This window comes from Vulpes vulpes, chromosome 9, assembly GCF_048418805.1.
Source record: "Vulpes vulpes isolate BD-2025 chromosome 9, VulVul3, whole genome shotgun sequence".
In the NCBI taxonomy this organism is placed as follows: Eukaryota; Metazoa; Chordata; class Mammalia; order Carnivora; family Canidae; genus Vulpes; species Vulpes vulpes.
The window spans coordinates 44,353,362-44,377,424 of record NC_132788.1 but is presented as its reverse complement, the minus strand read 5'-3'; the positions used below and the strand labels follow the sequence as shown (position 1 = coordinate 44,377,424).

At 40.3% G+C, this 24,063-nt stretch overlaps 1 protein-coding gene across 1 annotated transcript in view; it reads right to left on the bottom strand.

Annotated features, from left to right (window-relative positions):
- FRY (FRY microtubule binding protein) overlaps positions 1-21,135 on the bottom strand; it is a 428,782-nt gene extending 407,647 nt beyond the window's left edge. Inside the window, exon 1 of the mRNA XM_072719962.1 lies at positions 20,997-21,135. The gene's annotated coding sequence lies outside the window, so the exon portion shown is untranslated. The remainder of the gene's footprint in view (positions 1-20,996) is intronic.
- Positions 21,136-24,063: the final 2,928 nt, after the last annotated feature.

Here is a 24,063-nt window from a genome sequence, read left to right as displayed (position 1 = left end):
TGGCTCAGCGGTTTAGCACCTCCCTTCGGCCCAGGGCATGATCCTGGAGTTCCAGGATCGAATCCCACATCAGGCTCCCTGCATGGAGCCTGTGTCTCCCTCTGCCTATGTCTCTGCCTCTTTCTCTGTGTATGTGTGTGTGTCTCATGAATAAATAAATAAAATCTTAAAAAACAACAACCACCACCTCTGGGCCTTTTAAATTATTTCTAGGAAATAGGATGTTATTTTACACCAGTTAACTTCCAAATATCTTAGGATTTGATGTAGGTCTAAACAGAAAACCAATTTTTAATCCTTATGTTAGTTTTTGAGACACATTTTTGTGTACAGATAACACACTGGGTGTCCTCCTTTCAGATATAGGGTAGAAGTACTTACTTGTCACATGGATTCAAAATGCAACACACTTCTATGGGCTGAAAAGTTACTATATACATAGTATAGGGAAGCCTTTCCTGTGCCTTATGTCCCCAAACACGATTAACTGGTATAAAAATAGAATATACGCCAAATGATAAACTTGGTGATTTATTTAGTTTTATATTTACTGACACTCATACTTAAAGAAAATTTCTTCATTGAGCAAGAAGAAAATAAACCAAATATAGTACACGTGGGGGTGGAGAAAATGAATCGGACATTTTTCCTAGAGCCTGGCTTTGACTATTATATTTCTAATTATAGAGCTATGGACAGGGTTGTTTTAGGCTAGAATGCAAAATGTGAGTGAGAAGAGATCATTTCCTGCGTAGAGCCAGATCATTTTCTTTTTCTTTTTTTCTTTTTTTTTTAAGATTTTTATTTAAATTCATGAGAGACAGTGAAAGAGACAGAGGCAGAGACTTAGGCTGAGGGAGAAGCAGGCTCCTTGTAAGGAGCCCAATGTGGGACTCGATCCCAGACCCCAGGATCACACCCTGGGCCAAAGGCAGACGCTCAACCACTGAGCCACCCAGGTGTCCCTAGATCATTTTCTAAAGTAACATTAATCTTTCTTTTTTTTTTTTTCCTATCAAGACATAAAGCATGGATGCTTTTTATTTTAATTATATAGGTTTCCAGATAATTGAATTCGAAATGCAGAAACATGGTCTGATGTTGATAAGCCAGCATGATCTGGCTGATTACAACTTCCTTAGGTAATTTTCCCTTCCGTGACCAATGCTAACCATACTGGAGGAGTCACATAACTCACGTTCTTTCTCTGACTCCCTGATCTTTCATTTCATCTAAATGGCTTAGTTAGATCACTGAGGCTCCCACCTGGACCAGCTAAACAAACAGCACTGGGATGAGGCTCTAATTTTCAAACCTAGAGCCTCATATTTTTACACTCAGCCCCAGAGGGAAGACAGGTTGTCCTCCCAGGAAAAGCTGTGGCCTGGCAATAGGTCCACAAGGTCAGTCAGGTTCTGACATGTTAGAGAGTTTTCAACCAGATGTCTGAATGAACTTTCCTGAATATGGCAGTGGTATGTAGAAGGAGTTTTGCCTCCAGGCCATCTGCAATGTAGAAATCTTGCTGTTGCTTTCAATTTTTTTCTGAATGACGTTTGTTTTTAAAAATGCTCAGACCTTAAGGAACATAAAGGCATTCATTAGAGTTCAGAGACAATTTAAAAATATTAAACCAGGGCTTCCCTGTCTTCCATCATGATCCCAGGCTGAGAGACCAAACTGCCTACAATAAGACATACCTAAATTAGTTCTGAGTTTCTGATTTCATTTTTATAGTAAGAGCTTATTACGTGTTGGGCAGAGTTCGGAGCACTTTAAATATTCTCCTGATTTTCCCTCACAGCAAACCTATGAAATAGGCATTATTATTCTCATTTTAAGATGAAAAACTAAGCACCTACTATGTGCTGGGTCCTGGTCTAGGTGCTAGAGTTGAGATTAGTTACCACACGTAGGAGAAATGGCTTGGAGTTGTTCAACTCAGGTTATTACTGCCCAGAAGAAGGGTTCTGTTTAGCAGTATGATTTCCTATCTGTTTGTTGCTGTTCATCACACCTTCTAAATCCAAGGGTCACACTCTAGAGAAAGGTGGCAATCAAGAACAAATCTAGATTTGTCCATACTGCCGTATCCATATTGTTCAACTGGCTTCAAAGTCAGCCCCTAAGTCAAATACTTGTGCTGTTGACCACTGTCTGGAGGGTCTGCTTCTCCTCACCCATTGGAAAAAGATTTCACCCAGTAAACCCAAGAGCAGGTTCATTGTGAGGGAGGTGGGTAGATGTGTTATTTTGGTAAACAAGGAAAGTGAACTGAGACAGTATTGGGTGATTATACCTCTTTCTGTTGGAATACAATAGACTGATCATTTAATAGGAAAACAAAACTTTTGTTCCATGAAAAAATCTAATAAGATGATTTATAACTATGCTATGAATTTTGCTATTAGAGCAAAGCAACTAAATATTTCTGGTGGAGAACGGTTTGAGGGCCTAAATTATCTGGTTTACACATGCAGAATAATCAGTTTTGTCAATTTGTTGATCAGTCACCATATCTCTAGGTGACTGGTACTCATGGACAAAAAGGACTATGAACAATGCTAGTGTGGAATGAAAAGGAAAAAAAAAAACAGAACTTTAATGGAGCTCTAGAGTGAAACAAGAAGTTGGTGCAGTGACCAGACTTTTCTATATAACTTAAATATATTTTTATCTTATTACATAGCATCTAATTAAACTATTTACAGCCAATATCTCCAAACTGTATAGAAGTCTTAAGCAAACTGCAGAAGTTGAATTTTTATAGAGTAAAATGTATCTATTTATAATGCTGAAGAAAGCATTGTGAAATAAGTAAGAATTGGGAAGTGTAATGAATAATGGAGGTATTGACTACATTCCACAAAAGAATGAATTAATAGAAAATAAATACAATTTTTTATTGTTAAGCATGTACTAGGAAAGATGATATTTGCACTAGGAAAAATGTCATCAAGCCATTTATTGTGTAGCCAGTACCTTAAATCTGGTAGACACAGAACTCTAAATATATTTAAATCTCTCTATATTTATTGAAAAGTTACATTTCTATGCATAATGATGTCAGCTCTCCAAAGCTCCCATTCTATTTCCCTTTTAGGTTGTTTTATTTGCATTATCTTATCATTCATGTTATTTACAATACACTTTATGCAATATAAATAAAGGCAAAATTTTTGGTCAAGATGTAATTAGTAGACTGACTTCAGGTGAAGCTGGATAAGAGACTTTGCGCTTATAGTTTCAGAAGAGTTCAAAATTTAACAATTGTAAGGCATATTTTAGATTTTTACCTGCCCCATTATAATGAATGAGAAGCTACTCTTTAACCTAAATCCATTTTGAGAATAATTAAAACCAATAAACATCATTGTCCTGAATTAAATGTTGTCCGTCCAACCCTCTTACTCTTTCTGAAGGAATAGCATTTTTAAAGTGCTTTTTGTAACATAAGAAAGGAATGGAACAATTCCTGTAACTGTAGGGAATAGTTGTATATTAAATACTCTGACAGGTATGGAAAGTTATTTTGACAACATGTGACAGAAAAGGTCCATAAAAATCATAGCAAAATGTCAGAAAGCACAAACATTTGGGGTAACTTAGCTTAATGGACAAATCATCCCACATACACAGGTTTAAGCCCCAGAAGGTAAAAGACATGTTCAGAGAGATGGCCCAAGCAATCCAGAAAAGAGGAAATTAACTTCAGTACTCTCTGTCTCAGAAAACAGAAGTGAGAGTCTTGGTTTAGAGGTTCTCAGCAAAATGATATTGAATTATTTGAAAAACTAACATGTTTAGAACATGTTCCCCCATAATGATAGATGAATGAGGTTTATTGTAACTGTGAAGTAGTAAGTGACAGACTTTGCATACACCTTCCAAAAAAGATACACCAAGCTACTGCTGATGCCAAATGAAGCATTCTATTTGTCAACAGAGGTATCTATTTGGCACTTGGGCAGTAACGCTTTAGAATCAACTATAGGATAATGAGATTAACATCGGTCTGTCATCACTTTCTTCTGCTTTGGCTGGTTAATCCTCAGTGAAGATCTTCTTTCAGTAAAGCATATCCTCTTACCTAATGGATGTTCAAGTAAAACAGAGACCACCTCACAAAAGTTTGGCAAAAAAGTAAATCCAACCACAAAAATCCAGAAACTGCACTCAAGTTCACAGATAAAACTCACGAGCAGACCTGATAGTTCAAAGGGTCGGCAGAGGTGAATTTAGTCAATCAGGGCAAAATAAAGGTTAGTTTGAGTTTCCATTTTAAAATAAGATTGAGGGATCCCTGGGTGGCGCAGCGGTTTGGCGCCTGCCTTTGGCCCAGGGTGCGATCCTGAGGACCCGGGATCGAATCCCACATCGAGCTCCCGGTGCATGGAGCCTGCTTCTCCTTCTGCCTGTGTCTCTGCCTCTCTCTCTCTCTCTGTGACTATCATAAATAAAATAAAAAAGATTTAAAAAAAATAAAATAAGATTGAGCATTCTCTACAATACTGATGATAATACCAATATTAAAATATTACTAGAAAACTTGTTTCAAAAATAAAAAAAATTCACATATTTACTGTTTTCCTATTCTGAATGGAAAACAAAAGGAGTATCATTAATTCTTGCTACACATATGATTCAAAAACTCTTATATTTTCAAATGTACTGTGTTAGTAGGCTGTATTTTAAAATTTAGGATTCTGAAGCTGTATTTGGACCTTCAGCTGTTTAGGGCTATAGACAAAGCTGTGGAAATTAGGCCCACTTGAGCCCAAATAATAAAGATCTATTCACAGAACCCATTTACTGAGATGGCAGCCCAGTTTGCTCACTTAGCTATGCCATCCAGCATCTCTCCAGCTGTCAGGCCACATTGGTAGCAGATGGTATCACCCTCCATACTGCTCAGCCTCATCAGGGCACCATCCCCTGATTCTGTAATTTCTTGTATTCACTGGGTACTCAGGAAGATATGGGTTTGGCTTTAAAAGCATCCCCTTCCCAAGCCATAGATGATGAATCTGGGAGGTTTAGAACGTCTCAAACTTCTTTTCTTTCAGAACAACTTGAATAAAACTTAAAGTCAGCAAAGAAGAGGCTATTACAAACAGAGGAGAAAAACTAGAACTTAGTCATTCTTAACCACGTTTTGGCCATAGATTCCTGTAAGAACTTGATCAAAGCTATAGACTCTCTTCCAGAAAAGGAGGGAAAAAAGGAAAGAAAAAAGAAAGGATACATGTTGCCCATGTTTCACACAAATTTCAAGGGAGAAATCATTGATGTTCTGAATCTCATCCAGAATACAAATGAAGTCAATAGTGCCTCCGTCATTTTTCTCAGGTCCCTTGTTAACTTTGAATTGTTTGTCTAATCCAGGTTCCAGCTGGTGCTGGCCCGTGGCTGGGCCAGTGGGCCTGGGACACTGTCAAGCAGGAAATGAGAGGAGGGCACAGACCCTGGGCTCCTCCTCTCTGTCTCCTAATCAACAGTCCTTGCAGCCAGTCCAGAGGCTGTGCCAGCTATGACTGTCTTCTACTCAATGGGGATAATTCACATACAATTTCTATTCAACGCTTCCAGTACTTCTTTCCGGTGCTAAGGACATGTCCAACAAGAAATCAAGTTCTACTTGATTCTACTGAATCAAGTTGCAGTAAAAATACAATTAAAAGCACATACTATAATGTGCTTGTGTCCAATTGACATTTCTGACAAACGTCTCAACTGTTTAACAAACACCGAGGAGAAGCTGAAAACACCCAAAAGGCACTCATCCAATTTGCACTAGCCTGTAAGTGCTGGCAAACGCCAGTGTCTGGGAAGGCTTTTAATATTATTGATAGCTTATTCAAATAGGCTGGAGTGGTCCCACAGGGCCTGAATCACTACTAGTGCTAAGGACTAAGCCACTTATAAAGCAAAGATGGGGAGAATGTGCTCAGAAGTAAGTGTTCTGCAATGTCTAAATCAAAATGGCCCTTCTAAGCATCTATGATGTAACCAGAAGGCAATAATAACCCTTTCTTCCAGTTATCCAACTCAACTAGCTCCAAGAATGCCTTGAAAGCCAAATGCCTGATGACTTCCTTTAAGAAAGAAAATATTGTAAATAGGTAATGTGCTGTTTCAGGAGACTTTAACAGTCATAATGGTCACAGGAAATATCACAATCTTAAAATTTGTTCTTATAGATGTATCACATGTCCTTGTTCTTGTAGATACATCACATGTCCTTGTTGAGCACAAAGATGTCAGGGAAATAGAAAAAGACATTGTAAAAAGGAAAGGAAGAGCAGAAGAGAAATGGAAATGCTGAAAGAAGACTTCACATTGGAGGAGAGAGGGCTAAAGAAGTAAGGCAGGTGCCTCACACTGGTCAGGGAGGAAAGGGTACTGGCATGCCTGGAGTTACACTCTCAGCTACTGACAACTTCAAGGCTCAGGACCCCTTGGTGGAGAAGGTAAAAGAACACAAATATATGAGGTTACAGAATGGTGCCTCTGATTCATTTTTCAAAATGTTTGTCTATGTGTATTCGACATATATGTAACACACACATATATATCTATATATATATGTATTTATTTTGTGGGAGGGTGGAGATAAGAGGGCAGACTGAGGAAAGAAGAGCTTAAGTTAGTATTAAAAAAAAAAAAGAAGAACATCAATTAGTTGGAACTTGTTTCAAGAGTTTTAAGGGGCTTTTGCAGAATCCGGATAGAAAAAAGCTATTTATATGCTTTTGGGCAAAATATTTGGATAAAGAACCAAGAAGGGACAGTAAGCACCTGATTCTACTAGTACAAAACACCCTGCTTAGTGCTCTTCACAGTGAAGACACTGAAAGTTTCAAAGACTGATATCCTCAAACTATAGGAACATAAAGACAGGCTGGGTTCTGCTTATCTCTCTGGCAATCAAATTTTGTCTACCTCATTGCTCATTAGGCTCTGGATCAGGAACTAATCAGAAAAAATAAAAGGAGGAGAAACTCAAATCAGGCCATTTGTGAGCAGATCTGGCTGAAAGATGGATGGGGAGGAGATTTAAACTATCATAAAGTTTGGTTATTATCTGTGGGGTTCAATTATCGTTGGCATCTCAGCTCCCAGGAGAAGCAGTAATTGAGAGCCAGTTATAGAAATTAAAATCATAAGATGGGGAGGGTGTCGGCGTTCTGAATGGCAGCTTTTGATCGGCAGATGGGCTTGGTTTTAAGAGGCCAGTTGGCAGGGTTGTGTGTCTCCTGACATTCATCTGTCAGAGGATGCAAAGCAGAAAAAGCTCATTTGTATTTCCATGTCAGAACCACCAGGATGACTCTGACACCCCTTCTTAGATGATGAAAATAGTGAGAAGCTCATGATAACAAGAGTAAACCAGGCAGAGGTAGGAGTCCAGATGCAGAGCTCTCACTTTGGAAGTGAAACCGAACTTGGGCTACGCTAAAACTCAAGATAGGGGTATGTCTTGTAGAGAAAGACGTAGTCCTCAGTTTGGGGCTAAGGGGAGGCTTTTCTAGAGTCTCAAAACACAAGGACCTAGGTCTGATAACTTGTAGTTTGTCTAAAAAGCTATGTAATGATTTACTATCATGGAGAGATACTTAGGATAAATTGTGTTAGCTGACAAAAGCAACTTATAAAACAATTTATTGAATGATTCCATTTTTTTTGTGCACAATATGTGTGAAAAGATGGAAATGTGGGAGAGAACATGCAAAATGCGAACAATGATGACACTTAGGAGGCGGGATTATGGATGGCTTTTATATTCTTCTGTTTGCTTAACTAAATCTTTAAATTTTCCAACATTGAACACATTTGTGTGATAAAAATATTTTAATAACATATTCATATTAAAATGTATTTTAATGCATCTTAGATACATTACAATATTTTTAACATATTAATCAGGAGTCACATAGTCAAGGTCTTCAACCTATGAGAATAAACAAGCAATTTCATAATTGATTACTAAAAACTCCTAAGTGGATGCTCCAGACCTCTTCAAGGAAAGTCAGGAGGAATGCAATGTAAATTTCAGTTACTACAATATATTTACAAGAATTTTTTTTAAATAATAAATTTATTTTTTATTGGTGTTCAGTTTGCCAACATACAGAATAACACCCAGTGCTCATCACGTCAAGTGCCCCCATCAGTGCCCGTCACCCATTCACCCCCACCCCCCGCCCTCCTCCCCTTCCACCATCCCTAGTTCGTTTCCCAGAGTTAGGAGTCTTTATGTTCTGTTTCCCTTTCTGATATTTCCTACCCATTTCTCTCCCTTCCCTTCTATTCCCTTTCACTATTATTTATATTCCCCAAATAAATGAGAACATATAATATTTGTCCTTCTCTGATTGACTTATTTCACTCAGCATAATACCCTCCAGTTCCATCCATGTTGAAGCAAATGGTGGGTATTTGTCATTTCTAATGGCACTCTGGAAAACTGTGTGGAGGTTCCTCAAAGAGTTAAAAATAGACCTGCCCTACGACCCAGCAATTGCACTGTTGGGGATTTACCCCAAAGATACAGATGCAATGAAACGCCAGGACACCTACACCCCGATGTTTATAGCAGCAATGTCCACAAGAGCCAAACCGTGGAAGGAGCCTCAGTGTCCATCGAAAGATGAATGGATAAAGAAGATGTGGTTTATGTATATTTACAAGAATGTTAAAGACCTGCTAACTACTTACAAACTCATGGAATCTGTAATTAAATGTACTCTAGTCATTGCTTCAAGAGTAAACTTAGGGTTGCCAATGGTTTTCTTCTTACTTGAGAAGATAAAATATCCAGGACTTTAAAAAAAAATAGCAAATGCAGGTAAGAATTCCTCAATTCTTGGCATCAAGAGTGTTGAGTGGATATGTTCCTCATGTTCTACTTTTGATGGATATAATTCCACTGTTTTGCTTGAGTGGGTGGCAGAGAATTCCTGCAGAGTAATGCTGGTCAGCACCCCCACTTTAAAGTGTTTATTTCCACTTCTGCTTTCTAGTCATCTAGACGCTCCACGTGAGGTAGCAAAGATTGGTTCTGGAGAAGAGATGTTCTAGAGTGGATTATGGATGCCAGCAAGGAAGTTTCTATAGCTATACGATGGTGAACAGCTTGATAGAATGGATGCCATAGCAATAGACATGACCGGGCTAAATTTGAGAGACAAAAATAGTGAGGATTTTCACTTGACTTCACATTAAAGTCATTTCCAAAAGCAACAAAAGTAGCAATAACAATAGACAACTACTCTGTACCAGGCCACTAGTGCACTAGATATTTTATATATATTCTCTTGCAAACTCACAACAAAGTTGCCCAGTAGAAATCAGTGGCTTCATTTTATAGACAAGGAAGCTAAGGCTGAGGAATGTCAAGCTTATATGCTGGGAGTATTATGGAGGTGCTTAAATGTATGATTCTGGGGTCAAACACTGAGTTCTTCTCTCAACTTCTTCACTTGCTATCAGGGTGACATTAAGTAAAAATATCTAACCTCTTTGATCTTCAGTTTCCTAACCTGTAAAATAGAGATGATAACTGGGTCTATTACACAGGGGACTGCTATGGGGGTGAAATGAAGTAAGGAGAGACTGTAATGCCATCGGCTTGGCACTAGCCACAGTCTTCAACAGGTGTTGATTCACTTCTCATTCTGTGGAAGAGGGGATAGCAAGTCCAGGTCAGGCTGTGTCAAAGCTCTTCCTATTTCAAAAACATACCAAATATACATACTGTAGCCACTGTTCAAAAGACTTCCAACTTTTATTCTGATCATTTCATAGTCAAGAAAATTATTCCCCATTCTCACGCAGTACTCACAGAGGCAGAGTTTTCACCTGCAGTTTCTATAGAGTTAAGAAAAATAATGCTGAAGTGAATATTTTATGAGGATTGAGACCAAATTTAAAAACTTTAAGTACTGTTTGGGATAAGTGTGATCAAACTGCAAAATCTTACATGCTGTTTCGGATAAGTGTGCTTTTAAGACATAAAACAATGGTGGAGATACTGTCTAAGGTCCTATTAGAGTCTGTTGAATGTCCACACTGTTGAGTGTTCAATGTGAAAGCGGTTGCATACTATGATTGCATTAAAAAATCATAACTGTCTCTTAGAGGTTAGAAAAGGAAAACTAAACTTTCTAAATGCTACTCGACATTACAGTAAAAACATACATTTTCTAACCTGAAAGCTGAACTAAGTTGCATTTGTTTTCTTCAACAGAATATGTTGCTGTTAACTGTAATGTCAGGTTTATCTGTCAAATATGTCCAGAAGGCATCATCATTTCTATTGCATGTTATAGGTTAATATTCCTGTAATTGCAGTGCCGTAAAAGCTTATTAAAGTTCTCCTTTTGGTTTAAAAAAAAAATCCTTTTGCTGGATTTGTTTATATTGCTTGGAAAAACACCTAAGTAAAAGACGAAAATCCTGATATGGGGCAGCCTGAGTGGCTCAGTGATTTAGCACTGCCTTCAGCCCAGGGTGTGATCCTGGAGACCCAGGATGGAGTCCCACGTCAGGCTCCCTGCATGGAGCCTGCTTCTCCCTCTGCCTGTGTCTCTGCCTCTCTCTCTCTCTCTCTCTCTCTCTCTCTCTGTGTATCTCTCATGAATAAATAAAATCTTAAAAAAAAAAAAAGAAGAAAATCCTGATATGTAATTCTATCGCAAGTGGTTTCTGAATAAAGTCCCTATGATTTAATTTCTTTAGGGTGGTTCAAAGATTATCATTATTTTTGTTTTACTAGTTCGACAAATAAAAAAGAAGTCAACAGACACAGACTTCCAACTTTCCAAATCACTTTTGATTTTTGTCAAAGCACAAACTACACCTATTTAAGCGGCAGCAATCAATCTGTGTGTTTTATGCTCTGGACGTTATCATGTGATGATCTAATATCTGTATTTCAGTGTCCAAAATGTCTGCTCATCTTCCTCAACACCTTATGCACCAGAATCTGAGTAGTCATACCAAATATCCCTATTCACATCAACTTGTTACATATTTTATTTTTTAAGTTTATATTTATTTATGTATTTATGTATGTATGTATGTATTTATTTAATTATTTATCTAGTTATGTACTCTCCACTCCCAACATGGGGCTTGAGCCAGAGAACAAGAGTACATGCTCTTCCAATTGAGCCAGTCTTACATATTTTGGATAAGTTTTTATTACCCATGTTCTTTCTCATTTTGTCATTTTACCTTTTAGAATTATTTTATTTCCTTATTTAAATGCTTTTTACTTTTTTATATCCCAATGCATTTGTCTTTTGTTTATTTGTTGTTTTGTTTTTATTTTTTTAAGATTGTATTTATTCATGAGAGACACAGAGAGAGAGGCAGAGACATAGGCAGAGGGAGAAACAAGCTCCCTGTAGAGAGCCCCAAGCAGAACTACATCCCAGGATCCAGGATCCTGCCCTGAGCCAAAGGCAGATGCTCAACCACTGAGCTACCCAAGCGTCCCTGCATCTGTCATGATGACATGAACATTTAGAAAAATCTTCATGGCCTTCACACCTGGCATAATACATTACTTTGCTTATTTTCCCTCCCTTCCTTTCTCCTTCCCTCTCTCCTTCCTTCCTTTTCTCCCTTTCCTTTCCTTTTCTTTTCTTTTATATTGAGATTGCATTTTTTAGAGCAGTTTTAGATTCACAGCAAAACAGAGGTAAAGGTACAAAGATTTCCCATATGCCCCTACCCCTTTACACATGTATGGGGCTCCCCCATTATCAAAGTCCTCCATCAGAGTGGGGCATTTGTTATAACTGATGACCGATATGGACACATCATAATCACCTAAAGTCTATAGTTTATGTTATGGGTCACTCTTGGTGTTGTATGCTCTATAGGTTTGGACAAATATATGACAAATATCTATTAAATGGTATTTCTTTTTTTTCTCCAACATTCAATACTATAGCTTATCTGAAATTTATTACAATACAGGTTTCCTCTGCTATCGGAAAGTTTGCTTTACACCACTTACCTTTTACAAAAGACCAATGTTAGTACTTGTTTTCACTAACCAAAAGAAATATGAAGAAGATTTTCACTTTTACAAAATGGTAATTGCTTTTTCACTTTACACCCTCTTGGCTTACAAAAGGCTTCACAGGAACGCTCTACTTTTGCTAGCAGAGGAAACCTGTATTTGATTATAACCAAAATATGTTATTCTTTTTCTTACTGTTTTCTCTTCTTCAAACTGTTATTCTTTTGTTCTAGCAAACTTCATTAAGTAATTGACCTTTCCTTCAAAGTTGTATTGCTTATTTGTGTGTCTTACATTAAGTTCCCTAGGTAATCTAAATCAAAATCTAGAATTTCTATACACTTTGTGTCTCTCTACTTTTCAGTCCCATATCATAGAATTTTAATAATGATCATTTGTAATAGATTTTCTTTTTTTAGGGAGGGAAGATCAGAGAGAGAGAAGGAGAATATTAAATAGGTTCCACACCTAGCATGGAGTCCAACATGGGGCTCAATCTCAATACCCTGAGATCATGATCTGAGCTAAAATTAAGAGTGGGATGCTTAACTGACTGAACTACCCAGGTGCCCCCATTTTAACAAATTTTTTAATTTGTTAAACCAAGTTTATCTTGATGACTTCTATTTGTTAAAATTTCAGTTTTGACGTTTTTGATACTTCAGTGTTGATAATTTAACTACCAAATTATCAAATATTATGTGAGACTTTTATTTCATTATTAGTAAGAATCTTTGTGCCAAAGAAGAGTAGGAATTCCCATGTCAACCAAACAATATATTTTAAATCAGCAAATATTTATTAGGTTCCTACTATTTATTTATAGGTACTTTTCTAAGCTCTAGGGCTGAAAAGATAAGCAAGGATATGCCTCTTTCCACTCCACCACCAAAAGAATGCAATTCAAATTCATAAAGGTTAAAACTAAAATAGAATGCAAATACTTTAGAACAGATCCAGGAAGGCTGCTCCCTCTCACCTCCCCCTCCCCCTACTGGGTCTCACTTACATGCATCAACACAAAGAAAAGGGCTCCAGAAAGCAAAGGACTCATGAGTATCACTGACGTTGAAAGCAACATGCAGCACTCATGTAGATGTAATTGTTCATCACGGTTGTTTTTTTTTTTTTTTTTTGACAATTCAAATGCTTCTGCACATTATCTCATTTGACTGAATACTCCATTTTCATATGGGTCTAAATTGTGTATGAAATTAAGAGTTCAAGAGGACATTAAAAGCCTGGATTTCAAGACATATATTAGGTTAAGAGATATTTCTTCACTGGTGTGGATAAACCCAAGGATTGTCCTGACCAACATCAAATCTAGGTCAGCAACATAAACCAGGCAGAAAATCTTTCATTGTCCAGTTTAGGCTAATATTGTTACTTTAATAAAAGAGTTATGATGTCAGTTTGGAAACACAATGGGGTAGCAGCTGTGCTCCAGTGAAAACATCCCTACAATTTCCATCAACATAGATAAGCTCTTACACAATGCAAAGTAGATGTGTACAAGAGCTACAAATGGAAAGAATTGGTTTTTTTTTTAAGATTTTATTTATGTATTCATGAGACACAGAAAGAGAGAGAGGCAGAGACACAGGCAGAGGGAGAAGCAGGCTCCATGCAGGAAGCCTGACATGGGACTTGATCCTAGGTCTCCAGGATCCAGGCCCTGGGCTGAAGGTGGCGCTAAACCACTGAGCCACCCAGGCTGCTTCCAAATGGAAAGAATTGTAAGCAGAAGGCAATAAGAAGAAATTACTCTTCTTCTATTATTACATGGACCTCCCACTTACGTATTCATTATTATTTCTTAACATGCATGGTCAAGATTCTAAGGAAAAGTCACTGGACGTTAAAGACATTACAATTATTAATCAACCACAGAAAGAGAAATCACGAGTTTGACCACTGCAACAACTCATCTACTTACTGTGAGCCCTAACACTTCTACCTTCCTGCACTCTTGCCATTTATCATAAAAAGCATATTTTTAATATTGAAGTAACTCAAGTGTTCATTGAGATGAACAAAGAAGATGTGAAATACACACACATATACACACACATACACACAATTCAGCCATAAGAAGGAATGAGATCTTTCCATCTTCTACAGCATGGATGGACCTAGAGGGCATTATGCTAAATGAAATAAGCCAGAGAAAGACAAATACCATGTGATTTCACTTATTTGTGAAATCTAAAAAACAAAACAAACAAAAACCAGAAACAGACCCATAAATACAGAGAACAAACTAATGGTTGCCAGAGGAGAGGGGAGCAGGAAAATGGGCAAAAATGGGTGATGGGGAGTTGGAGGTAAAGGCTTCCAGTTGTGGAAAAGAGTAAGTCACAGGAATGAAAGGTACAGCAGAGGGAATATAATGTAATAGTGTTAAATGGTGACAGATGGTAGCTACATTGTGGTAAGCATAGCATAATGTATATATTTGTCAAATCACTACCTGCACACCTAAGACTAATGTAACATTGTGTGTCAACTATACTTCAATAACACTTTTTTAAAAAAGTAATGTCTTGAGTCTAACCCCACGTCCATCCCACTCATCGCTATCCTCCATCAAGCATCAGTAAAGCACAGGTATATTTTAAATACTCTATGCCTAGACCTGTGTCACCACATAATAGTATGTTTGATTCTACTTTGAGTAACTCACATTTACAAGTGTACTCCTGAGCCTGACATTTACAATACACAATTCCCTTTGCAACTCCAAATTTTACACAGAAACAAGCTTTCTATAAGTTTCCTGCAATTTTCATGTTTCCTGACTTTTTTTAATATTCCAAATCCACAGTGAATAAGGAATTACCCCAAACATATAATTACCTTATAGATTTTAAGATCTTAAAGATGTATTTGCTTAAGAGTTGATTTATGTTTTTAATAATGTAACAGTTTTGCCTTCTCTTCATCCTGGGTGGTTCATCTTTCATTTGGGGATCCTTTATGCAGTGTGGTTCCTTATTTTTTTATTTTTCTCAAGATGAACACTGTGCACCTGATGGCAATATGCAGCAAAGGCTGACTGTGAGCATGGCTGGACCATCTGGTACCACAACTCAGATGTAATTAATGTTTACTGGGTGAGTACCATGTGTCAGATCCCGAGCAAGGCATTCATGCACATTTGGCTAAATACTCCATGTGTATATGGGGCTAATTCATTAATGGACTATTTTTTAAATTTCTATATATTAACTATGACATATTTTCAGTATTCTGATGTTTCAACTTCTTGGGGTCTTCATGACCCAGCAGGTACTGCCCCTCACAGGGTGAGCTAATTTCTAGGGATAAATAATTTGCCTTCCAATGTGCTTTTCATATGCAAACCAATCAATCTAGAGCCCATACTCAGACCCTCACACTCAGTGCTGCTGTCCACCTGCCCTCATCACCCCAGGGCCAGGTACCAGACAACTAGGGACAGGCTCTGTGCCCCAAGCTCTTTGAAATTACTCAATCCTAAACTGGGCCCTGGCTCCCCTGTTTCTTCTCTTGCCTACAGTCACCCCTTACTCCCTCCACCTCCATGTGGCCCTGCATGGCGTATGTGCCTCCTGCTTCTACGGATCTGTGAGCACAATAAATTCCTTCCTTTATGAGAGTCATTTCCATGTCTGCATGTCTTACCATACCTAATTAAAACATCCCACATAATCATAGAATTGGCAGCTAAGATTATTCTGTTTTTCTTTCATCCCACCCTGTGTGTTCAGTAAAAACAAGTTTTAAATTATTTTTGTCATTGGGGAGTGTGGGTGGCTCAGTCAGTTAAGCACCTGACTCTTGATATCAACTCATGTCATAATCTCAGGGTCCAGAGTTCAAGACCTGGGGTCAGCTCCACACTCAGTTTAAGATTCTCTCTCTCCCTCTGCCCCTTCTCCGCTCACATGAAAGCATGTGCAAGCTCTCTAAACAAATAAAACTTTTAAGGTCTGGCTGCATGTTAATAATGCTTAATAAAAGTAATTATACATAAGTCCCTTTAGTGTACAACCAAAAAGATTGAATTAATAATTATTTTTTATCATATGAAAGAGAAAGCTCTGATCTATTTGCCAGGTCTCTTCATAGCACACACTGCTTTGCCTGTACATGGGGAAAGACACTCACTATTTATTCTTCCCTAAGCAAGCAGACTGAATGTATATCAGAAGCCCATGAGTGATCTAGCAATAAGGAAGCGGAAACAATGACAGACGGAGGGCTGTATTACCTGGCAAGGTTTTCCTTCTTTCTTTTCATCTTTTTCTTTGTCAAAATGTCAAGATGGCCTTTTTGGTGGGTTACAAAAGTAGACTGTAAGACAAGGCCTTAAAGTGTGTGCATGTATACAAACATATATATTCTCTCAGAGATGTACATCTAGACAAGGTCACCACCACTGAATTTCTGTTTCAGAGGAGTCTACTGAAAGAAAATCACGTACTTATTAATTCTGGTTTCTGGCAAATATCTAGTAGGACAAGTACAAGAAATTGAACAAAGCATAAAATTCAAGCAATTTATGATTTGGGATTGTATGAAAGAATCAAGGTATTATGTTGTTATAAATTCTTTCAGTGATCAAAGATTAATGAAAGCTATAAAGGAATTTCTTCCATCCTAAACTAGTTTTTGTAATGGCATAACATATTTTGAATAGGGATCTGTAAATAAAATTAAGGACTTAATGCTGGTCTATACCTTTTTTCTATGTCTGACATTTCTGTCAATGTCATAATTTTAAGAACACATTTGCTAACCAGCAGGAGAGTAGAGAACTACTTGATGTGTCTCCATGCCTTCCATGGGAGGATATTCATTCACTTATTCTATGGACATTTATTTATTGAGCAGATTAACTGTGTCATGGACTATCCTTAAGTGGCTAGCATATAGTAGAGAACAATACAGAAAAAGTCCTTGCACAATGAATCAATAGGGTCAATAAAATTAGATAGGCACAGATTAGCATATTTCATTGATTTGGTTCTTTTTTTTTCACATTTTAGCATCTCTGAAATGGGATGTCTTAATATTGATGGTATCTTAAAACTGCTGATAACTTGGCAGTAGTCACAGAACCATCGTCATTTCTCTGCACATGCATAAATCTGGTCACAGCTATTCATTTTGTTATCACTTCTAAATTATGGGCATTGTTGGCACTACATGTGTTCTGTTTAATTGCCACTTAAACGATTTTTTAGAAAGATTCCACTATGATTTGGCACTGAAAGAAGATGTTATTGTGTATGCACCACAGCACAGAAACAGAGCAGTGGGACATAAATGTTATATTACTAAGGGAAACATTTGTCTTTGTTTGGCATTTCCATTTTACCTTGCAAAGCAAGATCCAAACACTTTACCAGATTGAAAAAAGAAAGACACAGAAGAGGAATCTGTTACAGTTTGTTACCAAGATATATGCAAACCCATTACCTATCACACATTGCTTAGGGAAGCAACACTAATGAAGCAACAAACAGGAAAAAGAATCAAAACCCATGGAAGAGATGGAAGATTGAAAGCAATGAGAAAGTAGTGTGACTGATTCACACAGTGTCATGGTGGCATGCGTGTTATAATTGGCAGTATTTTGTCTTTCTTCTTATATAACATAAAAATAATGCTATATCTTATAAGCAATGACATTTTAGTTTTGATGAAATATGGAAACAAAAATAGATAGCTAGTTAATGAGAAGTTTTATAAATAGAATACAATACAAAGTAGAAGTTTGTTGATAATGGACAGTTTTAAGTTAATAAAGTATCTGTACGAACCCAACTTTAGGCGCACTGTGTGGTATCAATTTGGTGTACTTTTGCAGATCACCAGTCATTTTAAAGACGTCTACATCTTGGGCAGCCCGGGTGGCTCAGCAGTTTAGCTCCGCCTTCAGCCCAGGGCGTGATCCTGGAGACCCGGGATCAGAATCGAGTCCCACATTGGGTCCCACGTCAGGCTGCCTGCATGGAGCCTGCTTCTCCCTCTGCCTCTCTCTCTCTCTCTCTCTCTCTCTGTGTCTCTCATGAATAAATAAAATCTTTAAAAAAAGAAGTCTACATATATCCTTTTCCCCAACGTTTTTGGTACATTTCCCATTCTCATCCAAGAGTGTGACAATGAGCAAACCTCATGTTCTACTTTCCCAACTTTAATTAGTGCTGCTCCAGTTTTTGGCAGTTTAGAGAATTTAGAGGGGAGGTGCTGGGGCTGTATTCTAAACTCAAACCTTCCAACTGCTGTAGGGTAAGGAATGAAATAATTAGACAGGAGAGTCCATTTGAAATCCCAAAGCGTGCATACGGGACTTTGAGGTTCTTAGCACTAGAGTAACATGAGTAAAATGCCAACTACAAGGATATGTTTCCAGGCAGCATATGGCCTGAGCTCAAAAATGCATCTATTTCTCTTTAGGCTTGGTACTTCGAATTATTTTGGAACCAGAGAGAGTTGAAAACTATACCAAGGGAGACAGAAAACATACACACAGACCCCTAGGGAGGAGAAATGATAAAACAATGGCTGTCGATTATAACACACACAATTTTTTTAGGCACAGCTTCAAAGCTCACTGTGTCACAAGTGTGACATCAGTTTTTGATACCATTCAGCCAGTGACAACTGTGTTAAAGTGAGTAATCAAATCATAAACAGGTGTGTGGCCACACCCATCACCAAGGTAACAGGTAAATGGGTTTCTATACGGTGAACACATTATCTTCAATAGTGTTGCTAATGGGCTACACCATGGACATGACATTTCACACTATGGGGAAGGCCTACTTCCTGGTCCTAGGACCCTATGTTAATTCCCTTTCTGGTCAGCAGTGGAGAATCCAAGAATTCCCTGGACTAATACCACTGTCCCCAGCAAGCAACCTTGTTTCAGTTTTTCCTTTTAAATAGGCTGGCCTGTGTCAGGAATTCTCTGACAGTTGGTACAGGAAGATGAGTGTGCCAGTGTGAACACTGCAGGGGATGTATTGCTGCCAACTGGTGGCGTGTACTTATATGTGCAGAGCTAAAACAGACTTGGGATGACTGAGAGGGTAGAGATTGCTCCTTAAGTGGCAGTGAGGGAAACACTTGGCTACTTGTCTTCCAGAACCCACTTCTCTGAAAGGACAAGGAGTTTATATGTCTGGAGATGTCTGTCTGATATACATGCTGGGGACTGAGGCTTAAGGGGGAATCTGGGGAGTTCTTCATGTTGCCCTTTGGTGAAGGGAATACTTGCTGGGCACAGGCATGGTGTTGAGTTCCTAGAGGGAGAAACAGTCTATAAAGGACTTGAATCCAAGAGGCCAGTAGAGACAGTATTTCCTACTACATTATAATATGGCAAGTCTATTTCAGGAGGGGCTGGGAGATAGCATACAGTAGTGGTAAGGAGCATGGGCAGGGAATCAAATAGATCCAGGTTCAAATCCCACCTCTATTATTTACTTGACACATAATCTTGGGAAAATTATATATCTCCTTAGTCCCTGAAACAGGGTGAGTAATACTATTTCATCAGGTAGACTATGAGATTTCAAGTAACAATATATGTAAAAACTTAGTGATATATCTGGCACATAGTATGTGCTCAGTATTTGGACACTACTGTGTCACCACTAAGGAAGTTTCTTTCTCTTTATAATATAAATGCTCTTACAGGAGTTATGTTCCTGGTGTCGAGTAAATCTTATGGACCAGAACAGGATGTCTGGTCAAGTGTCCTTGACTATGGTGTCTCCAGGGCCCATAAATTGGTATTATGTAGTTGTTTTATAGTACGAATATGTCTTAGTTAGAAATGAATAAAGTAAGCTTGCTAATCCACAAATATGATCAGAAACGTTTATTAGAACTAAACAGAATCTACATATATTTATTGAAATCTGCAAATTTTAAGTCAAAGGGGTAGCCACGTGAGCTACTTTAAAATAGGCCTCTTCCCGCAATCTTGTGAAAAACTCAGTCTAACTCTAATGATTTATCTGCATTGGAGGAAGTTTTGTAAAGCAAAAATCCCCAGGTAACCTACCTTATTTTGAAGGTTAAAACTTTCTCCTATCTTCAAGTGGGTAGACGTGTTCTGTATTCTTTGTTCCCACCTCCCACCCTAAGAGCCGGGCTACAACTTCTCCTCCCTTTCCTGTGCTCCACAGCACCCGCCCAGCACTCAAAGAAAGTTGATCGGTAGCATATGGTAATAAGAAACTAGTCAAGATTTGACAGAAGAAATCATCGGGACCTTGGACACATTGGTGCTTGGGGATCTTTATTTTTTTTTTGTTGTTTTTTTTTGGGGGGGGGATCTTTAATTAGAAGGCTGACTTAAATTTTTAAAGCTCTTAGAGTATAGATACTGGTTGCACCCATTCTAGGGAGGGAAGAACATGGGGGCCAGCCGGTCACCTGCTGCACTGTTTTCAATCAAAAGCCATAATGTAAGTGTCTGTGGGGGGGTCTGGATGCCCTGTATCCGAAGCCCCTCCCTAAGGGGGATCCCCACAGAGGAATCCCCTCAAGAAACGGCCTGTGTCAGGAACGCTGCTTGGGCTAGAAAGTGGCACGGGCTTCTGCATGCCCAGGTTCAGAACCAGGCGTGCTCCACTCTCCTTAGAGCTGCGGGCCTCTGGGACCCCCGCGTCTGGCTCCTCAAGTCTTAGCATCAAACTTTGTCCTGGAACAAAACCTCTTTCTAACCACATGGAGATAGGAGAGGATGGAGGACGGGGATGCAGCCAGCTGCTGCCGGAGACAGCCCTCCTCCCCCCGCACCCTGCTTCCCTCGGCCCCCACCCTCTTCCTCGCGGGGAAAGCGGCCCCGGCGGCGCAGCCCCGCCCAGCCCCACCCACCCGCTCCGGGGAGCCGGAGCCCACAAAGCCGCGGGCCGGGCGCGGCGGCGCCCCGGGCGAGGGGGCGAGCGAGGCTGAGTACCTTTAGGAAGAGGCCAGGACACCGGCGCCTGGGGAGACCCGCAGCATCGCCCGCCGCCGCCGCCGCCGCCGCCGCCGCCGCCGCCGCGGGAAGCTACTTGGCCGCGCCGAGAGCCCGAGCCGGCGGGGACCGGGCGCCGCCGCCGCCTGCGCCGCTCGCGCTCCCCGAGCCCCGCTCCCCGAGCCGCGCTCCGCTCGCGGCGCCCCGGGTCCGCCGCCCGGCGACCGCCACTGTCAAGCGGAGCCCCGCCCCCCGCGCGCCCGGCGAGCCGCGGACCCCCGGGACGCGCCGCCGCCGCGATTGGCTGCGCCCGTGGCTGGCTCCGCCCCCCGCGCCGCGCCCCTCCCCGCCGGGGGCGCCGCGGGAGCCGGAGCGGGAGCCGGAGAGCGGGAGCGGGAGGGCGGGAGCGGGAGCGGGAGGGCGGGGGCGGGAGCGGGAGGGCGGGGGCGGGAGCGGGAGGGCGGGGTCCCGGCTGGGCGAGGCTTCCTGCGGGGCGGGCGCGCGGACCTCGGCTCCCGGGCTCCGCGCCTCGGCGCTCCGCGGCCGCCCAGAAGCCGCGGGACGGTCTAGAGGAAGCAGAGGAAGCATCTTCTGCAGGGAGGGCCCGGGGCCGGGGCCGGGGCGGCGGGGCCGGGGCGGCGGGCTGCGGGCGGCAGCGGTTCTGCTGCGAGATCTTAGTGGTAGAAAAACGTTCACGAAGGAAGCCCAGGAAAGGCTACCTAGGGCGGAGGATTGGAGCAGAGCCTGAGGGTTTCTTTTGCCTTTTTTTCGGGGGGGGGGGGGGGTGGCTGGTTTATTTTTTAACCTGAAGGTGCCCTCGCGCGCGGTCGAAACTTCTTCATCTTAGGAAGAAACAAAATCCAGTTCGACCACTTGTCCAAGGTCGCAGAGCAAGGAGATTGATGCTCTGCGTCTGTAGAGAATCGAAGCTGCCTCGGGTTTTCTTTCTTTCCAGCGGTGCGGAGGGATGCATTCTAATATTTGATGGCATGTGCATTGTGTAGCAAGAAGTTAATTAGTCCTCGGAGACGGAGAAGTAGATTGGTAGCTGCCAGAGGTGGGGGTTGGGGAACAGGGAATGACTGCTAATGGGGGGATTTTTTTTTTAGGGTAATGAAAATGTTACGCCATTTGATAGCGGTGATGCACGACTCTGAGTGTCCTAAGAGCTACTGATTTGTACAATTCGACCAACTGAACTTTGTGATACAAATCTGAATTGTATCTCAATAAGGCCGTTACAAAATACATTGAGAGTAATAATGCTTTGGGTTAACCTACATGAGTACATAGTTGTAGTGTGTCACAATTCTGTTCTTCGTGGGCAAAAATTATGGTTTATATACATGCACTCATTCATTCATTCATTCATTCATTCAGTAAACCATGTCTATCTTTACCAGGTACTCTGTCAGTAGTACAAAGATTAATAATGCATGATCTCTGTGTGCAAGGAGCTCCCAGCCTTTTGAGGGGATACTCATTTTAGTACAATAAGGTAAATGTTACTCCAGGGAGGTAGCCAAACTGCCAGGTTTAGAATACTAAAACCAACGGAAGGACCTTTACGCAGTCATGGAGGGGCTGGGGTATACATGTTGTATTTTAGCAATGGTTGATGTGCTGGGTGTGACAGAAAGTGAAGCTGGACTGTCACAGGACAGTTTCACTGTGGATGGGAGCTCAGTTGAAGAGGGACAGCCTCAGGTGTTGGATTTCAAATCTAAGGAGAAAGGAATTATGAAACTTTATTTCTACTTCCAAATTATATTTGTTCAATGTAAAAGTATAATCTCTGGCATCATATGTTTGTGCTTACCACATATAAAATAAAGTTTGATTATACTTTAGGAAAAGAAAAGAAGAGGGACAGTCTAATTAAAAAGTGAAAATTGAGTTCCTCTTTGTTCTTCCTATTCCTGGAATATGTGTGATTTTGATGAATGGTCTTGATATAAACCTAGTTTCATTACCTTATCACAGGGAGCAATAGTATCTATCAACTAACCTTCATTTCTACCTTCATAGTACAAAAGAGCTTTGTGCATTTCTTTCCTCTGAAGCTGGAGAAATTGAGTGGATGCGCTCAAGTCCTCATGGCTTCTAAATGTTGGAGCTGGATGGATCTCCATTCCCAGGCTATGAGTCCCATGTTCTTTACATTATCAGCCTTGTGAGTTGTGAAGCTTCCTCAGAAGTGCAAAGAACTCTTGAGCTAAAAATACTTTGTAAGCAGCAGCAAATGAAACCTGTTTTTACACTTGGAGTTGATCTGCTTTTTGATTGGGAAGTAGGAATATTATAGGTCCTAAGGGGAAACAACAAACAAACAACATAGCTAACTGATCCCCTTAGCTCCTCAGTTGCAGGAAAAAGAGTGGCTCTGTAACTGGAGAATTGGAGGCCACCTATTTATATTGTCAAGTATACAATTGTCAGCATACCAACAGCACTTTCCTTTCCTCTACCTTTCTTTCCATTTCTCGTGGGATTGTGAATGCCTTTTGTAAAGCAGGTACTGGGTTTTGTTAATTTCTTTACTGCCCTTCCCCATGTGTGTGGCCTCATCCATCTTCTTCTACCTCCTTTTCCACCCTCTTCCCAGCCTCAGAGCCTGGGAGCCAGTAGCCCCTCAATGAATGTTTGCTCAATGTTCAATGTTGTTTTATTGGTAAAAAGGGAATAATTTTTTCCACACTAATTGTTTATAATGCTGCCATTCATTATGAGATTTGGATATTAATTGGCCCATATGGTATGTACATTTTTCACACTAATTGTTTATAGTGCTGACATACATTATGAAATATGGATATTAATTGGCCCATATAGCATGTACATTCTACCGCTTTGAGACATAGTTGCAAGAACATTACAGAATTAACACATTCCACCTTTAAAGAAGCTGCAAATTGAACTCTAAATCTAAGTGCCTGGGATCCCTGGGTGGTGCAGCGGTTTGGCGCCTGCCTTTGGCTCAGGGCGCAATCCTGGAGACCCGAGATCAAATCCCACATCGGGCTCCCGGTGCATGGAGCCTGCTTCTCCCTCTGCCTATGTCTCTGCC